Consider the following 22,456-nt stretch of genomic DNA (forward strand, 5'->3'; position numbering starts at 1 on the left):
TGAAAGATTGGCGAGGGGGGACCAGAGATTGGAGTTCAGACGAGCATCTGCCATGGAAATAACGATAAAACAAGGATAGGCTCGCAACGTCTCTTCTGTGGGAGAGAGGTTGCAGGGCAGAGAAAAGGGCATCCCCCACTAAGCCACGAAGTCTATTTTGTACTCTGTCAAGGCAGGATAGGCTGTTTTTAGCAGCTCCTGCCCAGATATGGCAACAGTATTCCATCCTTGGACGTATTTGGCTTTTATATAGATAGAGAATTGCATCAGTAGTTATTCTATCAACCTTTATTTTTCCTTTTAATTTAAGCATTTAGCATTTCCGAGGAACTTTGAAAACCCCGCTTAAGTAAGTTCAAGTACAGATTATCATCTGTACTTGAACTTATTTATGTAGGGAAGCAACAAATGAAAATTCCTTTGAACAAGGTTTTAATAAAATATAAAGGTCTTGTACGAACGAATGTTATCCAGCCTTGTGTTAAAATAATTACTTCATCTTGCATTAAGTTTTCTTGTATAAGTGTTTAAAAGAATGAATATGTTTCTCCACTGACGATGAGTTATACACTCAAAAGGACCGATGGAATAAATAACATTAAGTAAAATATTAATAAAATACTACATATATATTCAGTAAAACATTAATTAAATATATACAAACTAAATACCACATATATATTTAGTTAAATTTTAAGTTTTTTTTTTTTACATTACGAGAGATTGGAGTCCAGACGAGCACCTGCCATGGAAATAACGATAGAACAAAGATAAGCTCGCAACGTCTCTTCTGTGGGAGAGAGGTTGCAGGGAAGAGAAAAGGGCATCACCCACTAAACCACCAAGTCTACTTTGTACTCTGTCAAGGCAGGATAGGCTGTTTTTAGCAGCTCCTGCCCAGATGTGGCAGCAGTACTCCATCCTTGGACGTACTTGGCTTTTATATAGATAGAGAATTGCATCAGATGTGAGATATCTTCTGGAGCGGTAGAAGGATCCTACCATTTTTCCAGCGACCTTGGCAACAGACTTGATGTACGTGTTCCATTTCAGATCAGGAGTAAAGGTCAAAAGTAAATGCATACGAACTAAATACTGCATCGATATTAAGTAATATATTAGTTAAATATATACTAACTAAATACTGCATCGATATTAAGTAATATATTAGTTAACTATATACTAACTAAATACTGCATCGATATTAAGTAATATATTAGTTAAATATATACTAACTAAATACTGCATCGATATTAAGTAATATATTAGTTAAATATATACTAACTAAATACTGCATCGATATTAAGTAATATATTAGTTAAATATATACTAACTAAATACTGCATCGATATTAAGTAATATATTAGTTAAATATATACTAACTAAATACTGCATCGATATTAAGTAATATATTAGTTAAATATATACTAACTAAATACTGCATCGATATTAAGTAATATATTAGTTAAATATATACTAACTAAATACTGCATCGATATTAAGTAATATATTAGTTAAATATATACTAACTAAATACTGCATCGATATTAAGTAATATATTAGTTAAATATATACTAACTAAATACTGCATCGATATTAAGTAATATATTAGTTAAATATATACTAACTAAATACTGCATCGATATTAAGTAATATATTAGTTAAATATATACTAACTAAATACTGCATCGATATTAAGTAATATCTTAGTTAAATATATACTAACTAAATACTGCATCGATATTAAGTAATATATTAGTTAAATATATACTAACACAATACTGCATCGATATTAAGTAATATATTAGTTAAATATATACTAACACAATACTGCATCGATATTAAGTAATATATTAGTTAAATATATACTAACTAAATACTGCATCGATATTAAGTAATATATTAGTTAAATATATACTAACTAAATACTGCATCGATATTAAGTAATATATTAGTTAAATATATACTAACTAAATACTGCATCGATATTAAGTAATATATTAGTTAAATATATACTAACTAAATACTGCATCGATATTAAGTAATATATTAGTTAAATATATACTAACTAAATACTGCATCGATATTAAGTAATATATTAGTTAAATATATACTAACTAAATACTGCATCGATATTAAGTAATATATTAGTTAAATATATACTAACTAAATACTGCATCGATATTAAGTAATATATTAGTTAACTATATACTAACTAAATACTGCATCGATATTAAGTAATATATTAGTTAAATATATACTAACTAAATACTGCATCGATATTAAGTAATATATTAGTTAAATATATACTAACTAAATACTGCATCGATATTAAGTAATATATTAGTTAAATATATACTAACTAAATACTGCATCGATATTAAGTAATATATTAGTTAAATATATACTAACTAAATACTGCATCGATATTAAGTAATATATTAGTTAAATATATACTAACTAAATACTGCATCGATATTAAGTAATATATTAGTTAAATATATACTAACTAAATACTGCATCGATATTAAGTAATATATTAGTTAAATATATACTAACTAAATACTGCATCGATATTAAGTAATATATTAGTTAAATATATACTAACTAAATACTGCATCGATATTAAGTAATATCTTAGTTAAATATATACTAACTAAATACTGCATCGATATTAAGTAATATATTAGTTAAATATATACTAACTAAATACTGCATCGATATTAAGTAATATATTAGTTAAATATATACTAACTAAATACTGCATCGATATTAAGTAATATATTAGTAAAATATATACTAACTAAATACTGCATCGATATTAAGTAATATATTAGTTAAATATATACTAACTAAATACTGCATCGATATTAAGTAATATATTAGTTAAATATATACTAACTAAATACTGCATCGATATTAAGTAATATATTAGTTAAATATATACTAACTAAATACTGCATCGATATTAAGTAATATATTAGTTAAATATATACTAACTAAATACTGCATCGATATTAAGTAATATATTAGTTAAATATATACTAACTAAATACTGCATCGATATTAAGTAATATCTTAGTTAAATATATACTAACTAAATACTGCATCGATATTAAGTAATATATTAGTTAAATATATACTAACTAAATACTGCATCGATATTAAGTAATATATTAGTTAAATATATACTAACTAAATACTGCATCGATATTAAGTAATATATTAGTTAAATATATACTAACTAAATACTGCATCGATATTAAGTAATATATTAGTTAAATATATACTAACTAAATACTGCATCGATATTAAGTAATATATTAGTTAAATATATACTAACTAAATACTGCATCGATATTAAGTAATATATTAGTTAAATATATACTAACTAAATACTGCATCGATATTAAGTAATATATTAGTTAAATATATACTAACTAAATACTGCATCGATATTAAGTAATATATTAGTTAAATATATACTAACTAAATACAACGTACATATTAAGTATAACGTTTGTTAGGCACGACAGGAAGACGAATGAACACATTTCTAAAGAAATGGCAGAAACACTAGAGGAAGACCTCCAATCTGTAGTGGAATGGGGACAAAAGTGGTTGGTCGCGTTCAATGCTGCCAAGACTAAACTAGTTTCATTCAATAATTACAAGAAACCCTTTCTACCACCCATAGCAATGGCCAACGACTCTTTATCTGAGAGTCCATCTTTCAAACTCCTTGGCCTAACGTTCACAGGAAACATTAGTTGGAACAATTACATTGAAGGCATTGCCAGGGCCGCTGCAAGAAAGGTGGGCTCTCTCTACCGTGCTAGAAAACTACTAACACCCGAAAGTATCCTGTACCTCTATAAGGCCACCATTCGCCCATGTATGGAGTATTGCTGCCACATCTGGGCTGGTGCATCTGCTACTAGTCTCTCGCTCCTTGACAAGGTTCAAAAGAGAGTCGCAAACCTGATAGGCCCTGAACTGGCATCTAAGCTTCAGCCTCTGTCCCATCGACGAAATGTTGCATCCCTCTGCCTTTTCTACAAGTATTTTAGTGGTGAATGCTCTGACGAACTGCAATCACTTGTGCCCCCACGACGTGAGCACCCTCGACAAACCCGACAGGCTGCTAAATCCCACCCCCACACTGTAGAGATCCCTAGATGTAAAAGATCTTTTTACTCCAATAGTTTCTTCCCCAGAACCGCTAGACTCTGGAATTCCATTCCAGGTCCCTGCTTCCCCAACAGTACTGACGTGCAGAAGTTCAAGTGTAACGTGAACCGACACCTTGCTGCCCAAATCCCTACATAGTACCCCAGTAGTGTTGCCCCTGATAGTAGCCCCCTACACCAAAGTGGCAATTTGCCTTGTTTGGGGTGAAAATGTAATAAAAAAAAAATATATATATATATATATATACACACACTAAATACTACATATATATTAAGTAAAATATTAGCTTAATATATACAAAGTAAATATCATCAACGATGAGAGTTAATATAGAAACGTTGTCTTAATTTGAATAAAATAAAATACGCGCGCTTGAAATCCAAATCACAACGTAATATTAGGAAAATAAACAAATATTTAATTTGTTTGAAATTTATAATATAAATATATTTCAGAAGGTATACTCCATCTTCAGTATGTTGTTTTGTTTCTTTTTTCTTTTTCTTCTTCCTTGCCATGTTGTAAAGTTGGGAAAGGAAGTCTGTTTGTAAAGAGCCGCGCGTTGTATCTAGCGGTTGTATTTTGAAATGTTTGAATTGTGCGTAGGCAACGCGAGAATAACGTTAAGGATCAGAGTTCATATTGGAACGTTGTTTTAATTTGAATAAAATAAAAAATACGGCTCTTTACAAAAAAGCGCACTTGATGCGTATTTTATACAAAGTAAATACTACATATATATTAAGTAAAATATTAATCAAATATATACGAATTAAATGCCATATATATTTTGAGTAAAATATTAGTTAAGTCTATACAAAATAAATACAACATATATATTAGGTAAAATATTAATTAGATATATACAAAATAAATACTGCATATATATTAAGTAAAATATTAATTAAATATATGCAAACTAAATACTACATATATATTAAGTAAAATATTAGTAAGTATATACGAACTAAATACTACATATATATTATGTAAAATATTAGTAAGTATATACGAACTAAATACTACATATATATTAGGTAAAATATTAATTAAATATATACAAACTAAATACTACATATATATTAGGTAAAATATTAATTAAATATATACAAACTAAATACTACATATATATTAAGTAAAATATTAGTAAGTATATACGAACTAAATACTACATATATATTAAGTAAAATATTAGTAAGTATATACGAACTAAATACTACATATATATTAGGTAAAATATTAATTAAATATATACAAGCTAAATACTACATATATATTAGGTAAAATATTAATTTAATATATGCAAACTAAATACTACATATATATTAAGTAAAATATTAGTAAGTATATAAGAACTAAATACTACATATATATTAGGTAAAATATTAGTAAGTATATACGAACTAAATACTACATATATATTAGGTAAAATATTAATTAAATATATACAAGCTAAATACTACATATATATTAGGTAAAATATTAATTTAATATATGCAAACTAAATACTACATATATATTAAGTAAAATATTAGTAAGTATATAAGAACTAAATACTACATATATATTAGGTAAAATATTAATTAAATATATACAAACTAAATACTACATATATATTAGGTAAAATATTAATTTATATATTCAAACTAAATACTACATATATATTAAGTAAAATATTAGTAAGTATATACGAACTAAATACTACATATATATTAGGTAAAATATTAATTAAATATATACAAGCTAAATACTACATATATATTAGGTAAAATATTAATTTAATATATGCAAACTAAATACTACATATATATTAAGTAAAATATTAGTAAGTATATACGAACTAAATACTACATATATATTAGGTAAAATATTAATTAAATATATACAAACTAAATACTACATATATATTAGGTAAAATATTAATTTATATATTCAAACTAAATACTACATATATATTAAGTAAAATATTAGTAAGTATATACGAACTAAATACTACATATATATTAGGTAAAATATTAATTAAATATATACAAACTAAATACTACATATATATTAGGTAAAATATTAATTTAATATATGCAAACTAAATACTACATATATATTAGGTAAAATATTAATTAAATATATACAAACTAAACACTACATATATATTAAGTAAAATATTAGTTAAGTATATACGAACTAAATACTAAATATATATTAAGTAAAATATTAGTTAAGTATATACGAACTAAATAGTACACATATATTAAGTAAAATATTAGTTAAGTATATACGAACTAAATACTACGTACATATTAAGTAAAATATTAGTTAAATAGTTTCGGTCGAAATTCTATGCAGATTCTCGAACTCGACAGAAACATTGCTGTGATGACTCTTAGTTGTCAGTTCGAGCATCACAACTGAATTTTGTAAATAGAATGTACATTCGATTTTCACTCAATAGTCCGAATAATTCAAATAATACAAACTATGAATTTACGTATAAACAATTCAGAAATTAAATCGACTTTTGTTGTGTTTGTATTTCTATTTATGGAAGTTTTAAAAGCCAAAAGCAATGCAGAAAGGACCGGAATCACAAGAGTAAAGAAAAGAAAAACAAACAAACAAATAGACGGGTATGTCTGAGTAGAGAAATGCCTAACTGTTTATTCATTTATCATTCATCCCCTCGTTGTATAATTAATTTGAAACCAAGTTATTGGTATGTCCGGTGTATATAAAGTCCGTTAGTGGTATGGAACTTTGATTAATTTCGGCAGAAAATACCCCCCCCTTTCAAAAAGAAAACAAAAGTACATTCAAGATGGCCATCTTGAATATACTTTTGTTTTCTTTGTATTTCTCTACTCGGACATACCCGTTTGTTTGTTTGTTTTTCGTCTCTTTGCTTTTATGATTCCAATTCTTTCCGCATTGTTTTGCCTTTCAAAACTTGTATATATATATATATATATATATATATATATATATATATATACAAAATTTCATTAATAATATATATATATATATATATATATATATATATATATATATACAAAATTTCATTAATAATATGTATATTTAGACATTATACATATTTTAAATGAAATTTTGTATATATATATATATATATATATATATATATATATATATATATATATATATATGATTTTTTATCTGGATTAAATCCGACGATATGAAATAAAATGGAGGTGGAAGGACCTAAATACTCAACGTTTCGCCCGATTTATGCGGGCTTCTTCAAGAGGGATGGTCAACGTTTCGCCCGATTTATGCGGGCTTCTTCAAGAGGGATGGTCATTGACCATCCCTCTTGAAGAAATCCGCATAAATCGGGCGAAACGTTGAGTATTCAGGTCCTTCCACCTCCATTTTATTTCATATATATATTTTTTTTTTCTCTAAGTCATATTTCATTAAATAAAATAGACGTCCTTTGTCTAGTAATTCTTTTTCCGACTAATAGACGGGTATGTTCAAGTAGAGAAATGTCTGTTTATTAATCTATCATCCCTCACCTCGTTGTATAATTAATTTGTAACCAAGTTGTTGGTATATCCGGTGTATATAAAGTTCGTTGTTTGTATGGAACTTTGATTAATTTCGTGAGAAAATACCTCCCCTTTTCAAAAAGAAAACAAAAGTATATTCAAGATGGCGGAAGAGAACAGTATTTTTATTTGTATTTTTTGTATTTTTATTCGTATTTTTATTTGTATTTGTATTTTTATTTTTATTTGTCTGAATATTTGTTATGTTTTTACTGGAATTATTTCATTAATTTTCCCCTTTTTTGTTTTCAGAGATATTAGCTTGATTATGTCATTAATTTATTTTTCTTTATTTCTTTTTTTCTTTCCAGAGATATCAACTTGATTAATTAATTATTTTCTTTTTTAATTTTTATTTTCAGAGATATCAGTTTTATTAGTTAATTAATTTTTTCTTTTTCTATTCTGTTTCCAGATATAACAGCTTGATTATTTCGTTGATTTTTTTTCCTTTTCTTTTTTGTTTCTAGAGATAACAGCTTGATTATTTCATTAATTTTTTCTTTTTCTTCTTTGTTTCCAGAGATAACAGCTTGATTATTTCATTATTTTTTTCTTTTTCTTTTTTGTTTCCAGAGATAATAGCTTGATTATTTCATTAATTTTTTCTCGTTTTTCTTCTTTATTTCCAGAGATATCAGCTTGATGAACTATTTTCGAGATTGAAACTATTTGTGACACCTGTTTGAGAGGACACTCACCGGAATATTTAGATCTCTTTTGGCTTCCATTATTGAACCGCTGGAATATCTTCGTGACGAAAAGAAAAGAAAAACTACAGCGAAAACATGGCCAATACAACATCACACAACGAAGGAACGAAACAATTTCGACGGAAAAATAATTGCGAAAAGAACAAAACATATTGAAACAAAAAAAAAAAAGAAGGAAAATCTATATAAAAAAAAATTATACTTTCAACATAAGTAAACGCTTTTTGGCTAAGATCAACATGTAGTATCTGTGTTAATGCTGCACTTCATCTTTTTTTGCCATCAGTTAGTGAAAAGAAATTCTTCTAGACGGAGGCAATTTTAATTTCTGTTCCAATCTAGTGTATCCCTTTTGGGAGAGGTTTGATTTTCCCCACATTAAAAAACGATCTTGTATCTAGCTCTGCCCTCGTGGGGAGGTAAGTAAATACGAATAAAAGTAAACATTATTATTTGAATGATTTGGTAGGAATAGATCGATAGATAGAAAGAAAAAACAGATATCCATATCAATAGTTACACTCATATATATATATATATATATATATATATATATATATATATATATATATATACTAGCTGCATATGCCCGGCGTTGCCCGGTTAAACCATACTATTTAAAATACACCGAATATCCTAACATTACGATTTTCCTGAAAGTAGACCACAGGTTGGATTTATGGAAGCATAAAACACAGTCATCTTTGTCTATGAAAATCAAACAGAAATAACTCTCATACCTTAAAGGGGGAATAACTCTCATACTTAAATAAACTTCCGTTTTACCACACAATTGGTATCGGTAATAATAATTAAAAATAAAATAAATTCAATATAAATTAAACTAAAAATAAATTAAATAAATCAAATTTAAATGATATTTCTAAATAAAACAATTAAAACAATCCTATTGAAGCAAACAAATAATAACATGGAGATAATTATTGAAATGGATTTTCTTTAATGTAATATGCAAATGACGTTTCTTTTTGAAGTAGATTTCTTTTGAATAAATAGTATGTATAGAAATTATTCTGGATTACAAGTATATAAAATTCTGTTTTCAATATGAAAGTCATTTGCGAACCAGCGTATCTTTTGTACATCTTAGTCAAATTGTGAACAAACAAAAGAAACACAACTGTTTAATTAATAAATATCAAGCTCGTTTTAGTCTTTTGTAGAATAAAGATTCATTCAACTGACTTACGAACGGGTTCGAATGTTCAAACCCGAGTTTTCATCGTTTACCATTTGAATAGCAAGTGAGCTAAGCAATTGAGGTGTGTAAACACGATTTTAATACAATTTCGTACTGATACGCTCATCTAAAGAGGAAGAATGTATAGCGCCACTGCGATGGAAATAAAGTTATTTTTTCTTAAAGTACGAACCGTTTATTAAGGTGATTTGCAATGATAATTGAATAATTAAGCATCTTTTTATTTATCTGAAGACAAACTTATTTCATCTTTATAATTATATAGACATGAAGAGACATAGATATATAGATATAGATATAGATATATATAGATAGATAGATATCTGATAAGACAATAGGAAGCCATAAAGATAGGCGAATAGATAAACGGATCGAAATCGAAAATCATAATGGTACCTAATAACTAGCATAACAGCAACAACAACGCTGGCTTAAAGTTTTACTTATTTTTCATCGCAGGTTCAAATCCTGTTTGCGTCTCATTTTTCTCTTTGTGGGTCGTTCTACGGTTCATCACTGTGGATAATTAGTATCTGTTTGTTAATGTTCGTCTGCAAAACCAGATATTTTCTTGAAAAAAGCATTATCGCTATACAGGCACACACACACACACACACACACAAAACACACACGCACTTCGTAAATATATATGAAGAGATTGATAGATAGACTGAGATGGATAGATAGATAGATAGACAGAATGATAGAGTCAGGCAAAAATGTACAAATATAACAAAATTAGGATAGAAATATATGTTAAGACGGGCGTAAAAACATCTATCAATCTATTTGGTTCAACTAACAAAGAAGTTAATATAGCAATTTAGTAATTGAATGAATTTCTGCAGAAATCGTAAATATAATATAAAATAAATATTACTTCTGATGACCGGTGATACGGTGAAACTGCAGTAAAGTGTTAAGCTAAGCAATTTCTATTATGATTTAATTCATTTTGTTAAAAAAAATTTTTGTAAGAAAAATAACACCGAAGCACTAAATTTACATTTATATTTGTATTTTATTTAATTTTTTATTTAATTGTGTGACGCTCAAAATGACGTCATAAAATATGCTCGAGATGACGTCATATTTTTTTCTCGTTTTTATGCTAAAGTAATATCGACTACATAAACGTGAAAACTATTTTACATAAAAAATTACATTTTTTTGTTGTTTAAATAAATATTATTTTGACCGGTGATAAAAATAAAATAACAATCTACATAAAGAAAACAACGATATGTCCCTTGACAAAATGTCCTCTGACAAAATGTCTCTTGAAACTTTGTCCGTTAACAATCTGTCCCTTGACAATCTGCCTCTTGACAAAACTCCCTTGATAACATATCCTTTCATTAATTTGTGATAGTTTGGTTCTTTACCAATATACAAAGAAACCAACAAATCTTTAAAAGCAATAAACATAATTTTGTCATCATTTCCACAAAAATATATAACAAATAAAAAATATCGATTTATCGATTTTATTCGTTGTAAATAATTAATCGATATTAAATTGAAAAACATCACTGAATAAAATTCAAATAAATTTGTACAAATAAAACGCTTGAAGACACTTTTTATCCGAACGTTTATACATACACCTTTCCCTTTATATATTTAACATATAAAATTATTTTGCAGAAATTTCAAAGTCAGACATAATTAGCAATTCGTCTGACATATCGATGCTTGATTTGAAGTAGTCTATTTTTGTTTTCTATTCATTATGTTATTGGCATAGGTATATTTTTTTTATTTCGTGCGATTTTCTTTCTAAAAATACTTTTTCCGGATACGAAAACCTGTAGAATGACCACATTTTCTTTTATTTATATATTTTAAAAGATTACAATTAAGTATATTTTATAGAAAACCGTAAACTTATTTTAGAGGTAAAATACCAAATCAAAAACTTTAAAAATCAAATTAAATTATTTAATTTTAATCAAGAAGTAATAGCTGAATACAGACATATATCTATATAAATATATATAAATATACATTTATATATATATATATATATATATATATATATATATATATATATAAAAGTATAAACAAATATATAGATATATAAATATAACGAAATATATATAGATATATAAATATAACGAAATATATATAGATATATAAATAAATATTTGATTTTTATGTTGAAGTACAAATTTAATTGACTCTAGCAAGTATATAAATTCTGGAAAACACACATGCGCACTTGTATATGTGAATGAAAACGTACTTCTGATGATCGGTGATACCGGGAAACTGCAGTAAAGTGTCCAGCTTAGTAGATATATGGATAAAAATGCGCGTGATGAGTGAGATGTGAAGTCACGTGTCTTCCTTTTCGAATGATCGTAAGGGCATTTCTGATGATCGGTGATACAGTGAAACTGCAGTAGAGTGTTTATCAAGATAAAGTTTATTATCATTGGTGTATATTAAGCGAGATGTTTTTTTGAAGAACGTCCAAACGGATAAAGTTGAATCTGTATCCGACATTTTGGATGATTATGTGTTTCGACTTCCGAATTGCGATCAGCTTGCAGAATTTGTTGAGTCGATCTAAAATTTCTATACATGAATATATTTATTTCTATGCATCGTAGCCGATTCTATACAACAGAAAGTGCTGCAGGGTTCCAATTTTAGCACTTGTTATTTTCCCGCGTTTCATTTAATCTCGTTTGTTTCCTTTTTACTCCTGTTATTTTCAATTTTGAAGCGTTTTATTTTGACGTTGTTTTTTTTAATCTTTAATTGTGAAGAGTTCTTTCTCTTTGATTCAGACTTTGCAACTTCACTTTTGATTCAATCTTTTCCTTTTTCTTCGAACATTTTTCCCCTTGTTTCTACTTCTCCTCCGACCATCCCTCCTTACAGTTGTTCTATTTTTTACAGTCTGTGGTTTCTTCTAAACTCATTTCTATTTCTTTTAACGTCTTTCTCTGATCAGTAAAAAATATGTATTCCTTTCAACTTCGCAAAATCTCACTTCGCATAATAATCTCACTTTAATTATTCAGTTGTTTGCAAAAACATTGCTACAAAGTCCATGGCCTTGTGCCATAACTTCCCAAGTGCAAATTAATTTAAAAGTTTTATTCCTTTAAAGTAAAACCATTCTCCGTATGTTTCTTGAATTTTTTGTGCTCTCTTGTGCCGAGGGTTAATGACCAGGGCTGTTATCACCGGATTTATCTTTAGCCATGGTTAATCAAAATGGTCAATGTGGGTTCACGCCCAGTTTCCACTATGCAAACGGGTTCAATACGTCTTCCAAAATTGAAGCCGCTAACGGTTAGTACATTTTTTTTACATTTGAACACAACTGCGTCTTTTTTTTACACTTAAACGCATCATTTTTACATTTAAATACATCTTTTTTACATTTAAATACATTTTTTTACATTTAAACGCATCCTTTTTTACATTTAACTAATCTTTTTTTTACATTTAAACGCATCATTTTTACATTTAATCGCATCTTTTTTACATATAAATACATTTTGTTTACATTTAACTAATCTTTTTTTTTTACATTTAATCGCATCATTTTTACATTTAAATACATCTACATCTTTTTAGACTCGTACATGTTCTTTTTACATTTAAAAAATATCCATCAAAATTCGGCACACCTAAAATTGTGCATTTTTATACGTTTCTAAACAAACATTTTTCGATTTGTCTTTGATTTCTGTTGAACAGAATTCGTCCATCAAAAGATTAATTTGTATAAATCACTTTCTTTATCCGGATTAACGAAATTATATAATTAGTATTGAGAATTTACGAAATTATATAATTTTTATTGAATTTAACGTAATTATGTAATTATTATTAAAATTAACGAAATTATATAATAACTATTAAGTTTAACGAAATTATATAATTATTATTGAGTGTAACAAAATTATATAATTATTATTAAGATTAACGAAATTATATGATTATTATTGAACTTAAGGAAATTATATAATTATTAATGAGATAAACGAAATTATATAATTATTATTGAATTGAACGAAATTATATAATTATTATTGAGTTTAACGAAATTATATAATTATTATTAAGTTTAACGAAATTATATAATTATTATTGAGTTTAACGAAATTATATAATTATTATTATAATTAACGAAATTATATAATTATTATTATGATTAATGAAATTATATAATTATTATTGAGTTTAACGAAATTATATAATTATTATTGAATTTAACGAAATTATATAATTATTATTAAGTTTAACGAAATTATATAATTATTATTAAGTTTAACGAAATTATATAATTATTATTGAATTTAACGAAATTATATAATTATTATTAAGTTTAACGAAATTATATAATTATTATTGAGTTTAACGAAATTATATAATTATTATTGAGTTTAACGAAATTATATAATTATTATTGAATCTAACGAAATTATATAATTATTATTAAGTTTAACGAAATTATATAATTATTATTGAGTTTAACGAAATTATATAATTATTATTGAGTTTAACGAAATTATATAATTATTATTGAATCTAACGAAATTATATAATTATTATTAAGTTTAACGAAATTATATAATTATTATTGAGTGTAACAAAATTATATAATTATTATTAAGTTTAACGAAATTATATAATTATTATTGAGTTTAACGAAATTATATAATTATTATTATAATTAACGAAATTATATAATTATTATTATGATTAATGAAATTATATAATTATTATTGAGTTTAACGAAATTATATAATTATTATTGAATCTAACGAAATTATATAATTATTATTAAGTTTAACGAAATTATATAATTATTATTGAGTTTAACGAAATTATATAATTATTATTGAGTTTAACGAAATTATATAATTATTATTGAGTGTAACAAAATTATATAATTATTATTAAGTTTAACGAAATTATATAATTATTATTGAGTGTAACAAAATTATATAATTATTATTAAGTTTAACGAAATTATATAATTATTATTGAGTTTAACGAAATTATATAATTATTATTGAATCTAACGAAATTATATAATTATTATTAAGTTTAACGAAATTATATAATTATTATTGAGTTTAACGAAATTATATAATTATTATTGAGTTTAACGAAATTATATAATTATTATTGAATCTAACGAAATTATATAATTATTATTAAGTTTAACGAAATTATATAATTATTATTGAGTGTAACAAAATTATATAATTATTATTAAGTTTAACGAAATTATATAATTATTATTGAGTTTAACGAAATTATATAATTATTATTGAGTGTAACAAAATTATATAATTATTATTAAGTTTAACGAAATTATATAATTATTATTGAGTGTAACAAAATTATATAATTATTATTAAGTTTAACGAAATTATATAATTATTATTGAGTTTAACGAAATTATATAATTATTATTGAATCTAACGAAATTATATAATTATTATTAAGTTTAACGAAATTATATAATTATTATTGAGTTTAACGAAATTATATAATTATTATTGAGTTTAACGAAATTATATAATTATTATTGAATCTAACGAAATTATATAATTATTATTAAGTTTAACGAAATTATATAATTATTATTGAGTGTAACAAAATTATATAATTATTATTAAGTTTAACGAAATTATATAATTATTATTGAGTTTAACGAAATTATATAATTATTATTATAATTAACGAAATTATATAATTATTATTATGATTAATGAAATTATATAATTATTATTGAGTTTAACGAAATTATATAATTATTATTGAATCTAACGAAATTATATAATTATTATTAAGTTTAACGAAATTATATAATTATTATTGAGTTTAACGAAATTATATAATTATTATTGAGTTTAACGAAATTATATAATTATTATTGAGTGTAACAAAATTATATAATTATTATTAAGTTTAACGAAATTATATAATTATTATTGAGTGTAACAAAATTATATAATTATTATTAAGTTTAACGAAATTATATAATTATTATTGAGTTTAACGAAATTATATAATTATTATTATAATTAACGAAATTATATAATTATTATTATGATTAATGAAATTATATAATTATTATTGAATTTAACGAAATTATATAATTATTATTGAATTTAACGAAATTATATAATTATTATTGAATTTAACAAGATCTAAAATTTCTATTTAGATTTAAATAATTAAACATTTATATTATTCGAATTAATAGACCAAACATATTATCCCGATTAACAAAATCCAGTGTATTATCCGAATTAACAAAATCCAATATATTATCCGGATTAACAAAATCCAATATATTATCCGGATTAACAAAATCCAATACATTATCCGGATTAACAAAATCCAATACATTATCCGGATTAACAAAATCCAGTACATTATCCGGATTAACAAAATCGAATACATTATCTGGATCAACAAGATTCAACATATTATTCGGATTAAAAAGATACATTTCTGTTATTCGGAGTAACGAGGCCGAACATACTGAGATTAAACATTTTTTATTTGGATTAACAAAATCTAAAAATTTTATTTTCCGAATTGATACGAATAATAAAAATCATTTTTTAAGGATTAGCAAGAATAAATGTTATTTTTTAAATGTTATTTTCGGATAAACACGATCTAACATTCTTATTGTCCGGATTAACGAGAGAAAATATTTCTATTATAAAGATTAGGGAAATTTAATTTTTCTTTGGTGTTTGGATTAAGGAAATTCCAATGAACATCTTTCTAAGATTGTCGGAATGATGCAATAAAAGAAGATTCTTTAATTTCTGAAAACCTCGAAAAATATTATTTTTATTTTAATTTGGTTAAAAAATACTTTGAAAATTCGAGAAAGTAAACGTTACTTTGTTGATTAAAAAATACTTCGTCGTCGTCCGATGCAATAAAGACGAATTGCAATACTCGGATAAATACAGTTGACAATTATTAAATTTTTTACTTTCTTAAACCTAATATTGGCCACATTTTTATTTTAAATACGTTATTAAAATATTGTATTATCACCTCTCCTCTAGACCATAATAGTCAAACCCAAAACGTAATCTGTTTGATATATCAATATTTGATTCAGACTAGCGTATACTTTTGTTTTAACCGTTTCATCTATGCTATTGGCAGGAATATATTTTATTTCGCTTCAGTTTCTTTCTGAAAATATTCATTCTAACTAAGAAAACAATCTACAGCGGATATTATTTTCTTTCGTTCAACATATATTGAACAGTAAAACAGAAAAGTAGGATAACACCAAAGAGTAGGTTCCAATTGAAAATAGTTCAAGTTATTAGAAACCCTCATTAATATAACTATTGCAAGACTTGATAACACAGGATTCAATAATCTGGGATCCTATTCATCTCAGTATTCGGATATATATATATATATATATATATATATATATATATATATATATATATATATATATATATATAATTTACTTATATATACGAATTGTTTTTAAAAACTAAACCTTTGATCGTTTACTTATGCAACGTTGTATATATGTATATACTTTTGTTTTTTTACAACTCATATCATTTTGGTACCGGTCGCTCATTATTATACTCTTGTGGCAGACATTTTCCTCTTTGTTTATATTCTGCATCTTGTCCCATTCAAGACAACAAAAGAGAACCATTGTAAATAAGTTTTATATTTGAGAAAAAAAAAAGAAAAAAATTGTTTTTAATTAATTAATTTATTTATTTGTTAATTTCTGGGTTTACTGTTAAAAAACAACCGATCAAATATTGCGTTATTCAATCCTACATGTACATATATTTATAAGCGAATGTAGATATATTTATAGATGCCAATGTAGATATATTTATAAAGTTAATGTAGATATATTTATAAAGTTAATGTAGATGTATTTACATTAAGACGTATTTCATGAACACTAATATATATCTATATATCTAATATATATGTATATATAATATATGTATATATAATATATGTATATATAATATATATATGTATATATAATATATATGTGTGTATATATGTATATGTATATATAATACATATATAAATAATACATCGATATTTAAAACATAAGCACTTTACTGTGATATTCGTCTATTCGAAAACATATAAGCATAGTAACATTTTTCACAAAAGTCATATACTTATATAGGTTTGATTAAATGCTTATATAGGTTTGATTAAATACTTATATAGGTTTGATTAAATGCTTATATAGTTTTTCTTTCCTTGACGACTTTATTTATCAATCCTAAAACAGAATTAGGGTTTTTATACACCTTTTCATATCCGCCGTAAGCGTGTACTTGACTCTTATAAAATAGCCTTATACCACACATGTAGCTGATATATTGTTTTTTTTTTAACTAAGTATATCGGTTTCTAGAGAAGGGAATTCACCAGGATACATGTTTTATTGGTTCGTGTTCTTAAAAGAAAATTTGTATTTAGAATCGATATTAATATTTAATCCGAGTCGATATTCTCATTTTTCTGACTAACAATTTACTGGCGGTAGCTTATTTACTTCAACTAACATTCGTGAACACCCGGAACATATTTAGTAAGGAACACTTTTAGAGATTCACCGATTTTGTATTTTATCAACGTTTACAGATCTTATGTGTGCGTATTTATATAAAATATAATGTGTGCGTTTTTTTTTTTAATCTTTTGAAATGTTAGGAACTCTTCAAGACGCAACTCGACTAGCAAAGTAAGAATGCACCAGGTTTTTAAATTGTTGTTGCTGTTTAACTGCTGTTCTGTTTTCACATAACAGCAGTAGTCATTTGCACGTTTTACTAATATTTCACATACACACGTATATGTGTGTGGGTGTATGTGTGTGTTCATCCATAGACAGCTGTTTCGCTGTATCACGGCTTTTCAGTGTCGTTAGCAACAAGCGGGTGCTTTAGACTGTGATATATTTGTTAGTTAAATTCTGTGACAACTCATCGCGCGTCTGTGTATTTCTCGTGTCATCGTAACATTTATAATTTCACATTGAGATGGTATATTCCGTTAAACGGACGTTTATTGAATTAAAAAAAAATGCAATAACTTAAATATAAACGAACTAAAAAAAATCTTTGTAGAAAAATGAAATTAACTTTTTGTTGGAGCATTTAAATTGAACCATTTAAAATGTCTTTATAATTTCTCATGCATTAAAAATTTGAAACTTTTGCAAAACTATATTCATAGAGATTAAAGCAACAAAAACCTTTTTTTTTTTAACAATTTGGTTCAATTAATTTAACGAGAAAATGATAGCGAAATAAAAAATACAAAGAATCCCGGGCAATGCCGGGGAACGTACAGCTAACGTTATATTGATCAGTGCTATTTTATGTAAGCGCAGAGCAACAAAAACAAAGTTTGAATTATATGCGTGTACGTTTTTTTTTAACTGGGTTTACTGAGTCATGTTTTTTTTTGTATACGAAATGTTGATGTAGTTTACTCTTGCGACCATGACCCTTGCTCTTTGACCCTTGATCTTTGACCCTTGATCTTTGATCCTTGACCCTAACTGGATCACAGATTCCAATTTTGCGGAATAGTTCAAAGTAGCGGTTTTCACTCGTGACTGCATTTAATCATACGATTCCGTTTTATGCAAGCGAAAGGTTTTGTTCATTTCATCCTTTTTTAAAAAAATAAAACTTTTCAAGTTGCTAAAATCACGTTTTCACAGACAAATCGATACACAACGATTGTGTGACTATTAATAAAGGCGAACATTGTCCTTAAACAGAAAATACCTCATTTTAACCGCCCCCCCCCAATTATTTACTTTCTTTTTATTATTTTATTCGTCTGAAGAAGCAGACACACCAGGAGACACGTTTGCCGATATTTATATTTTCGACACAACTTTAATATCGCCCTCCCTCTTACACATATTCAAAATACAATTATACTCAATCTCATCATAGAATCCATTTTGATTGTAGAAATTATCTAAAATTCAAGCCGCATGCTCCAAGGTTCTCAAGAGATTAAAATCCAACATATCTCGCTGAAAAGTTAACAAAACTAACAGGGGATAATGGTTATTAATTGATGTCTAATATCTATTGCTAAAATTCCACAGAAATTGATTCTCAATATTCATGTCTACGTTTGATAGAAATCAATTTTACAAATGGGGCTTCACCTAATATAGGGACATATTCAAAATAGCAATAAAAAAAAAAGCTACAAATTTTGTTCAAAAAGTTTTAAGAACTTTTTGGAAAAAAGCTCAACAAAAAAACAAACACAGAACAATAACGATGAAGTCTGACCGAGACATTCACGAGACGGAGATTTTCAGGGTGGATACAATCCCTGCTCCCATAAATAAAGATCACAATTATTTTTCAATGACTGCGCAATATACAGCAGCCGCAGTTCATGGCTATGACGGTGATGAGAAATCTCTTTCTGGTGTTGTGAAAAACTGGGAACCTCTCAGTGACGTCACAATATGTGGCAAACCCCGTCTTTACGTTACGGAGATTCGGAATCCTGGCAGTGACGTCATCACAACAGGAAAACCTTCCACTGACTCGATAAACAGTGACGCCACAGCAGAAGGGAATTCTTCCCGTGACGTAAGAGGAATAGCTAAATATACTGATAACGTACTAAAACCTAAAGGGAATCCACTGTGTGAGGTTGAAAGCAGGCAGATTGGGCTAGAAATTGTCAGTGCTTCCCCGGAGCTTCGAGCGAACGAGAGTGCAGCCGATGCGTTAGCTATGTTTACTGATGGTAAAGACGACGCATCCTCATCGCCGTACAATATGTTAATCGACGTCGAAGCGATCGGGTCTTCTTTATTAGAGGCTAAAAGTGTGATGGAGCCTCCCCGGTGGTCCAGCAGCCGTATGAAACTCGATTCACGATATCGTACGAATTCTTCCGATTCGGCCTTCAGTGAAGACTCGTTTCTTGAAGAAGATGAAGATGTGAAACTAGAGGAGCTCATCAGCCAGTTCATATTTAACCCGGCTAACTTGCAAAATGATCTGCCGGAATATGTCGAATCGGAACAGAGCGGCCCGGCCGAAGATGTCAACGAACTGGATGTCACCGACTTATTTAGTTCGGCTGACATATTTGGTCATCGTCCCAATTTGGCAGATGATTCGACTGCGTCCAAAGTCGTCGCATCTGCTGAACTCGAATCTGGATGGGAAGAATCGTCAGAAAATTCTGTCTGTTCGGACAATCGAGACAATTCCCCTGTTAAGAAACAAAAGACACTTTTATTAAAAAAGAAAGACTCTATCTCATCACTGTCCTCTTCCTCTTCCTCCTCCTCTTCTTCTTTGTCGCTCTCGTCTCTTTCGCTACATCCGTTGTCGTCGTCAACTGTTGGCCAGTCAATCGGTGACCTCCATCTGGAAAGTCAACCCTGTAAAACGCAGGGTGGAGAAAGGTTCCTAGACGAAGGTCCTGTCGACAACAAAACGAATGCGACGAGCCAAGCAGAGACATCTTCATTTACGATGCGTTTACAGACTAAGGGAGATAACCTCGACGCTCAAGGCGACGACAGTACCGGCTTCCTTACCTTACCTCTCGCTCATCTTACCACAACACCTAAAACACAAACAATCACATGCAACTACATACCGAACAACAAAAACAGCAGCAACAGCAGCAGCAGCAGCAGCAGCAGCAGCAGCAACAACAAAAACAACAACAACAACAACAACAACAACAACAAAAACAGTAACGATGATGCTGATAATTATGAAACGCTACTAAATCATCTCAGGAACGGCTTTCCACCAACTTTTGAAATCAGGGGAGAGAACCCGGACTTGTTGCTTGACGAACCTGATTTCGTCGATTTCCCCTTTCCCCCATCTGAAACAGGAAATTGCCGTCCTAATCGATCCGACTTTCCCACAGAGACAACGACTGAAGCGGGCGGGGATCAGCCTCCCGGATCCATAGGTGAGATTCAGATCTATGAAAAGGAAGCTTTCAGAGCCAAAATCGCGGCGCCGGTGGTAGATAGCAAGAGTGGTTTAAAAAGCGAAAACCTTATTTACCTAAACAGTCCATTGCCACCCACGGCGGCGGCGGCAACTTCCTATCCGGAAGACGCGTCCGAATTACCCCTAAATGATGTTGAATTATTTAAGGATGTTATCGACTTGGATCCCAAGAGGGATGCTGTAGACGAATGTTATGGTGAATCAGTTCTTTCGCAATCGCCTTTTATCGCGGATTGGCTTTCAGTCAATGACAGCCGTGTAGATGTTGGTCTAATCGGCACGGCAATTCATTCAACACTCAGCTCACCAAAACATGCTAAACAAAGAAAAGGCAATGACGCCAACGATATCGTCCAATTCATCGCCAATCCATATTCTCCTCCTCCTCCTCCTCCTCCATCTTCTTCGTCGACATTGAAAAGTCCCCCCAAAAAACGCTCTTCCTCAAATATAAATGACGTCCAAAGTCAGACTCTGAAATCCGGTGGACCCCCGAAATCCGTTCATCAATTGTGCTCGGTGAAAAAAAATACTTCATCTAAACGACCGGTGCCGACATTAAATGCCATCAAAAAAGTCTCCCATAAAAAAAAGTCCGCTTCATTTCATAGCAAAATGTTACCGGTGCCAGCCGGTTGTCATGAACGCAAGACAGTCAGTTATTTAAACAGGACGCCCATAAGAGGGACGCCCCAGTTTAATCAGAACGGGGTAAATCAGTTAAAAAGT

At 27.7% G+C, this 22,456-nt stretch overlaps 1 long non-coding RNA gene across 1 annotated transcript in view; it reads left to right on the top strand.

Moving 5' to 3' along the window:
- The window catches only part of LOC145269882 (uncharacterized), a 68,709-nt gene extending 60,071 nt beyond the window's left edge, over positions 1 to 8,638 (top strand). Inside the window, exon 2 of the long non-coding RNA XR_013865280.1 lies at positions 8,384 to 8,638. This is a non-coding gene — a long non-coding RNA (uncharacterized LOC145269882). The remainder of the gene's footprint in view (positions 1 to 8,383) is intronic.
- The last annotated feature ends 13,818 nt before the right edge of the window (positions 8,639 to 22,456 follow it).

Source organism: Euprymna scolopes, chromosome 45 (assembly GCF_053919585.1).
Source record: "Euprymna scolopes isolate OS-2025 chromosome 45, ASM5391958v1, whole genome shotgun sequence".
NCBI classification, from domain to species: domain Eukaryota; kingdom Metazoa; phylum Mollusca; class Cephalopoda; order Sepiida; family Sepiolidae; genus Euprymna; species Euprymna scolopes.